The sequence below is a fragment of the Pteropus medius genome, unplaced genomic scaffold, assembly GCF_902729225.1.
Source record: "Pteropus medius unplaced genomic scaffold, Ma_sr-lr_union100, whole genome shotgun sequence".
Lineage (NCBI taxonomy): Eukaryota > Metazoa > Chordata > Mammalia > Chiroptera > Pteropodidae > Pteropus > Pteropus medius.
The window spans coordinates 20,172,385-20,180,140 of record NW_024350319.1 but is presented as its reverse complement, the minus strand read 5'-3'; positions in this window follow the sequence as shown (position 1 = coordinate 20,180,140).

The window sequence follows — 7,756 nt, the reverse complement described above, 5'->3', positions numbered from 1 at the left end:
GTGCTAGTTACTTTGCTATTGGCTCTGTACTCGAGAAATTCTTTTACATGTATACAAAGGGCTGCATGGACATCCTGGAGAAATCCTTGCACGTGTGCAAAAAAGGACATGTTAAAATGTTCATAGTACCATTATGTGGGAAAAGGAAAAACATCAGAAGTAACTTAAGTGTTCCTTATTGAGAGAAAGGAATAAATCAAATATGGTATATTTATATGATGGATCACTATACAGCATCTGAAAGAAAGGATCCAAATCAATAAACATTGACATGAGTAGATCTCAAAAAAATTACATGCAAAAAGCATAAGTATATACAGTATACCATTTATGTAAAAGTTTAAGTCGCACAAAAACACTTTTCTTAAAAATAAATGCACGTACTTGTGTGTAGAAGTATAGAAAATGGACCCCAAAATTCATCTTAGTGATTGGTCCTAGGGACACTGAAGGAGAGTGGGGCTGGGATGGTGAGAGTGGGTTATAGCTAATGGGCAATGCTTTATTCATTTAAAAATAATTACCAACAGCAAAGATAACAAAATATTAACAGATGTTAATTATGAGAATCGGAAATGTAGGTGCTTACATACTTCTTTGCATATCTCTATATCTTTTAAATTTATTGAAAGAAAAAATAGAAAAATAAAGGGAAACATTTATTAAAATATAAATAAAGGGGTGAGCAATTGAAAAAGAAAAAACCTAACTCTGAGCATCCTTGCTTTCTAGTAACCAAACAATCAAGGAAGAAAATGCAAGGGGTTAAATAGTTCCCAGTGTCTATTATGTCACCATGAGAAACAAACGTCACCATAGCTCTCAACTTTGGGAGGATTTTGCCACAAGGATCTTAATATGAAGGTCCGTGAATGACCTAAGGTACAAGGTCTTTGATAGCAATGCTACCCAGAATGCAAAGATGTTTTCATAGTGCTGTAGGTGTCTTGAATCAGCTCTCAGTAAGTAATCTGGACATACTCTGAAATTATAATTTTATACAAACTATTCAACTTGTGGAGTTAGAGTGATGCAACACAAATAGGTGGCTTTCTTATGACCTGGCTTAACATAAATCTTGGAGAATCTGAAGAAGTAAATGCCTAATGTATCCTCAGTTCTCAGTGACTCTTCTTCACAGCAGAGATGATATCTCACATGGGACACCCTCCCAAGGTTATACTCAGTATTATGTCCACATCAGAAAGCACATAACAATCCCAGGGAATGGGAATGATAATTTCAGAAAGTCAATCACACTCATGTGCATAGTTGTACAAATGTGAGTATAAATCATTCACAAGCACCACTAATTTAATTATTAGTAATGATAATCTATTGGTGACACTTTTCCTTTGATTGTGATCAAATGTTGTTTTGATGCCATGATTGAAACACTTAGGCAAAAGTTTCCATTATCTGTTGTTTTTACTAAACTTTTGAAGGGTGCTTTCTACAGGCAATGCAGGAGCACTGGCAGGGCAACAAGTTGACAGCACTGACCTCTCGGTCCTTATGGGCAAAGCAAAGGAGGATATAAGGTGTCTGAGAGAGACACCACAGCTGCCATGGCCAGCTATGAAGCAAACCTTGTTGCTGTGTTTGGGAGGTGGTTTTAAGGTTGTGGTACAGGAGAAAGAGCACTGGATAGCAGTGAAGAGGACTGACCCCGGCTGCCACCTGCCTCTAACTTTCTGGATAACCTCAGGCCAGTCATCCCAGTGACCACTCTACAGGTCCTTCTTTGTAAACTTTGAGGATCAAACCGGATAATGGCCTCTAAGTTTCCTCCCAGCTCTCCTACCTGGGGTGCCAGGAAACCCAATGGAGTTGATGTGACAGACTACATAATTTGTGGTCCCCATGTAAAATGGAAATGTAAGGCTCCTCGTTCTAAAGTTATTAAGAATTTCAAGATGTAACAGCAGAGAATTAAACCAAGTGCAGCACTCTTCTGAGCTCAAGATCCTCTGGGACTGCACAGGTCTAATGTTATAAAGCCAGCCTAGGTGTCAGCTTTGCATCGTGGAGCTAGCTGGTCTGTCACTCAGGGGAAAGTGGGAGGGAGCCCATGGAAGTTGGCGGTAGCTGGAGACAAAGGGCAAATGATACGGCCCCAATACAATGTGCTGTGAGAGAAAGGGTCACAGAGGGGCCCAATACAAAGATGATTCTCTCCCAGGTCTCCCCTCCAGCTCTCCCTCATAAAGGACTGCCTAGATTTCAGAGTCTTCTTAACTTTGCTCTGAAATCCAGGCAAAGTCTGGGATGTCAGGTTGCATATCAGCTTGTATGAGGAAGCTTAGCAGACTGAAGATGGTCCAGAAGCAGGTGGCGACTATTCCCTTCTGCTAAAGTTGCAGCCACCTAATGTCAGCATGACAGCAGGAGGGCTCGGGCCTTGAACGTGCAAGAATAGACTACGTGGACGATGCATCACACTTAGGCATGTGGTGCATCTTCTCAGGTCCCAGCACTCATGGAGAATGCTCTTAATTCTGTGCCCATCCCTGAGTATCTGTGAGGATCACTGACCAGACTTGCCTCCATATCTGGGGCTGAAAGGGACCTCCACTAAGGCTCTGTCTGCCACCATCAAATGTTCCTTATCAGAGGGATCAGCTTGGGTAATTTTCTGACATGTGGCAGGATGTTGTCAGCAGACTAGTCAAATCCACATTCCGTGTTTCCCATAATGAGGTTTTTGGTGTCAGGTGACATTAAAGAATGAGAGTGGTGAAGAAACACCTCTGGTGAACCACTTTCTGATAGCCTGAGAATGCAGCTTTCAAATCACTTCCAGTAGTGCTCTTAAAGAAATCCGGTGGCTTTGTGAAAGACAGAACACAGGACTGAAGGCCAGGGGACCGAAGACCGTTGAATGGCCAAAGATAAGTCATTCGTTCTGCTGTGTTTCTGTTTTCCCATTGAAAAACGGCAATAAAATACTTGCTTTGTGAGGATGCTGTGGCCATAGAAGAAGGTAACAGATGAAATGTACATTTAAAAGTAAAATCATTCTGCAACTACTGGTATAACCAGGGTTTCTAAAGACCCCATAAGCTTCATGAATCCAATAAAATAAGTCATGATGATAATAATAATCTTGAGCGCTAGCCCCCCGGATAGAAACTGATAAAATTCTAACCCTCCGATCCCTTGTGAGTCTCTACTTTTATCTATAGAATATAGAAAAGGAAATACGAGCAAATTAGCAAAGTCATATCAAAACCTGGAGGGGGAAAAAAAAGAGAGGTTTAAGAGATTTGCCCCACCAATCTTAGTAATTTTCATGTTCATTATCAGTAAGCTGTGTTTTTCTTGTAAAAGAACTACTTGGGCGTGCAGTGACTTGAGATAATTAAAAATGCATTTACATTTTATGGAGCCACTAATGCCCTCAGCATTCAAGGATCTTGCATTAGTTGCTCATGGTACTTTTCCTCAATCAGTGAATATTAAAATATTTAACCTGCGGTCAGGCAGTAACCTCTCAAGACTCTGGGACTCAATTCAGTGACGTTAAGAAGTCAAGGAGGGTTGTCAACAGTGGAAAAAAAAGAGCCGCCCTCCAAATTCCACTTTTGCATGAGTTTTTTTTTCCATTCTTAATTACTTGAAGGATCTCATTAAACTATCCTAGTTAAAACAGGAATTGGAAGGGCCACAGAGTAACTTAAGAAAGGATGGCTTTTAATACAGTTCCTAAATGATGACCAAAAAAAAAGGATGTTAGAAATTACTGACCTTTTAAAGAACAAGCATAGGAAGGTGAGAATTTGACCAGATGTTCTTCTGAGGGTCTTTCCAGCTCTAATATCTATGCAGTGTGCAAGGATTAGAATATGTGATTGCCCAGTGTCCTGGTCCTCCGAGTTACCTGGAGCACAAAGATTCAGACTCTCCTTAGTGTCATGGAATTGTGCCTGGAGCTCACCTGGAAAGAAAGGAATCCGGCCACAGATATCTCCTGAAAGCTGTTTCTAACGGTGGCAGGTGGAACCCCCTTTTGTAAATCTAGCCAAACTGACATATGACCCGGGGAATGAGGTGGGCCAAACCGTAAGCATGCTGCTGCATTGCCACCCCTCTTATTTGGGCAAGCGCTCATAAATAACTGAGCAAAATAAATTGCAGCCCAACACAGTCCACACAGCACCAGGCGGTCAAAACCATCTGGGACTAGGTATGTGAAGAAGAGAGTATAAAAACACGGTATTTAGGAGTCTGATCTGTCTGTGGTTCTAATTTTCAAAGTCAGAAGAGACGAGTCCCCTAGGAGACTGAACTCTGCTTAGAAAGACATCTGAACTAAGCAATAAAATAATATGAAAATACCAAAAAAAATAAAAATGAGGAAGAGAAATAGATATGTAACTTCATCACAGGACTCCTGTGGTATCTCTCAACACCATGCTTCATGAACCCCAAAGAAAGCAAAAAATCCAGCTAGTGTTATAAATCCTGGTCAGCTGAATTATTTCACATGTTGCAGCCTGACTTAAGTTATTCATCGCAGAGGCTAGCAGCTCCCTGATGCATCCTTCCATGTCACTGGACAGGGTAAAAATAATAAATTGGCCATTGTGAGCCACTCTGAGTTTCGTGGGGTTGAGCAGAGCATATTTTATATTCTTCTCTTGGAACTGCCTCTCGTTGATAGTAAATGGTTGCCAGCGCTGCTGTTTCTCAATAGACAAGTCCTAGAAGTAAAGATAATTCAATTTTCATTCACTCTCAGGTCTCCTGCTACCCATGTTCTTCCTTGACACTGACAAGGCTGTACCTGTCTTCCCAGCCTGAGGCCTGAAGTAGCACTTGTCTGGTTTTCCTCTTGCCAGAGAATACCATGAGCCAGTCTGAAAAGCCTCTCATTCAGTGGATCCAGTGAGCACAAATTGTCCTGTGATCTTTTTAGTTGGTTCTTCCTCCTTAGCTCATTTACCCCCAAGAACAAAGATACCAAGGTGTTGGTTCAGCAGCAGCTCTAAAAAAAACAATCTAGTTTGGTTTAAATCTTTGAAGATTTCCATTACAATGGGAAATATAATAACAATGGTAGTGCCACTGCTGGATTGAAATTAAATTACTACTCTCATACTGTTGGAGTGGCAAACTCTTTGGAAAGCAATTTGGCAAGTTAATGAGGAGCACTAAAATATTCATGTTTTTTTGAAGCAATAAGCCCTGCTATGAAAGTTCATTCTAAGGGTATTATTCAACAGTAAAAAACAAGGGAAGCACATGTGCATGTTTCTTCCTCTGCAAACAATAACATAAAACTTATGAAACAAATTTTGATACACATGGCTATGTAAAAACACAGAACAAACAGTCCCCTACACTGTGAAAGGCTAAAAGCTTAGAGAATAGTCTATATTCTATGACTGTAACTATGAAAGAAAACATAGATCTACGTAGGGACAAATTTGACAAATGTGCACACATGGGTGTAAATGTGATGGGATTATGTACAATTCTCCGACGTTCAAATTCGTCCACAAGATTGCCTTTATATTTTTCAAAAAAAAAAAATCTTAAAGATACCGAGTATACTTCTATCAGTGTTTGACGCTTCCCCAGACTGCGTCTGGATTAATCAATCTGCTCCAGTTTCTTGAACAAAATGGGTGTGGAAGGTTACCTTTTTCGTTGTTTTTAAATAGACAAATGTAGGTCTTTAATCTCATGATCGGCTTTTTTTGTTGTTTTCAATCATTTTCATGATCCTCTGACAAACTTAAAAAGCTGAGAGGTATGCTTTGATATTTCCATGGCCTTGCTCATCCACTGTCATGGGATTCCTGATTAAGTGAGTTTTTTTAAAAGCCATCCTCCATTTACAAAGATAAGAGCTGGGATTGTGGCAAACTGTCAGCCAATAATTCAAACCACAAGACACCACAAACCACTCAAATAAGATGTCTCCCCATCAAATGCTGTCATTGGAAAATATAAAACCACATATCCCAAAATAGCAAATATTATGGGTGGCCATGGTACCAGTAGTCAGAAAGATGAATAAATGCAATTAAGAAACCAAGCAAAGAAGTAAACATGCCATGTAGCTTTCAAAAGGCCAGCCACACTGTGTTTATTTTAATATTGTTTAACGGTAACACCTAATAAAGAGAGCATCATGATTGTGCGAACTAAATTTTCAGTCATAATGAATGCTACAAACTTAACCTCCCAAGTTTAAATAGGCTACAACGTCTTGGGAAAAATGCAAGAAAAATTATTTGATAAAGGTGACGGTTTTTCACACCTGAAAATAATGTTTTTCTTCCAGCCTATCTTGATCAACAGTCGGCAGCAACACATTGCAGATATAATCTCAAGACCTTGTGGCATGTACTTGTCACTACATGCATAACTTACTATGGACAGAGGATCACAGAGATTTTGAACATAATTTCCCACACGACAGGAGATTAAATAGACCACATTGGAAGAAGGCAAGAAGAAGCTAGGTCTCTGGAGTACCAAAAAGTAAACTTCAGCCAGTTCTGGAAGGAGATAAACAGCAGGAACTATACTTTCAGTTGAGCTACTTTCTCAATAGTTCCTGCTTTTAAGAATTCTAGGGAAAGGATGACTTACTGAGTAAGAATGTAATAGAAAAAGGGCCTTCTCTGGGAAGATTTGGAGTGGAAGGAAATCAGCGTCTCCTCATTTATGTCTTATTTTCTCCTCTTTGTAATGCCCCCTCTATTGGGGTAGCCCCTCCCCCAGAATACCTTGCCTACCATCCCATCAGAACCTGCTCTTGAGACTGCATTCATGACACCCATAGTGAGGTATTAAGTCAATGTCCTACCTGTGTGTGTGTGTGTAAAGCTTTCTTTCTATGCTGTGCTTTTTAATGAATAGCAGACATCAACAAACAAGTAGAGAAGTCACTGGGATATGAAAGAAGTTTCCAGTGTCCCAGAAACCATCTTACCCAGCATCCTACAACATGACCTTAGATCTGCAATGCCTAGTTTCCTTACTTGTGAAAACAAAATAATAATAGTACCTAACTCACAGCATTATTGTGAAGATTAAACAAGTTCATCCTTGGAAAGCTGTAGAGCAGTGCCTGACACATAGTAAGTGCTCGATATGTATTATTATCATTATCATTATTCAATATAAAAACCTACTGAAACAAATCACACGGGGATATTATCAGTCAAAAATATATACACGAATGAAAGCATTTATGGAGCTGATTTATGGTCTAAAGTAGCATAGTCATTAAGAACACAGGTTTTGAAGGTCGACCACCTATGCTCAAAACCTGTGTTACCACATGGCCACTGTTTGACACTGGGCCTCAGATTTCTGACCTGAAAAATAGGGGAACAATATCTATTATATGGAGTTGCTGTGAAGACTAAACCAGCAAAGAAAGATAAAATACTAAACAGTGATTGACATAAAATAAACACCCAATAAATGGTAGAAAGAAGAAAAAGAGTGCTCTTCAACTCAAATTCTATCTTCAGAAATTGGTTTTTTTTCCCCAGAAATTGTTTTGAGGAGGAAGGAGTGTTCGAGAATCCTACACCCCCAAGCTGTGACTAATGAAGAAATTAGACATCAGAGTCAGAAGTCTCTGGACTGAAGAACATGTCATAGAGGTGAGGGCCCAAAGGATTCCCCTATATTTCAGCCCTCAATTAAGCAGACTTGCCCTTCAGTCTTTGGCTGAGCAGGACAAAAACCAACAGAATCTGAGTTTCACCAGCTCAACTACTTCTTCCAAACA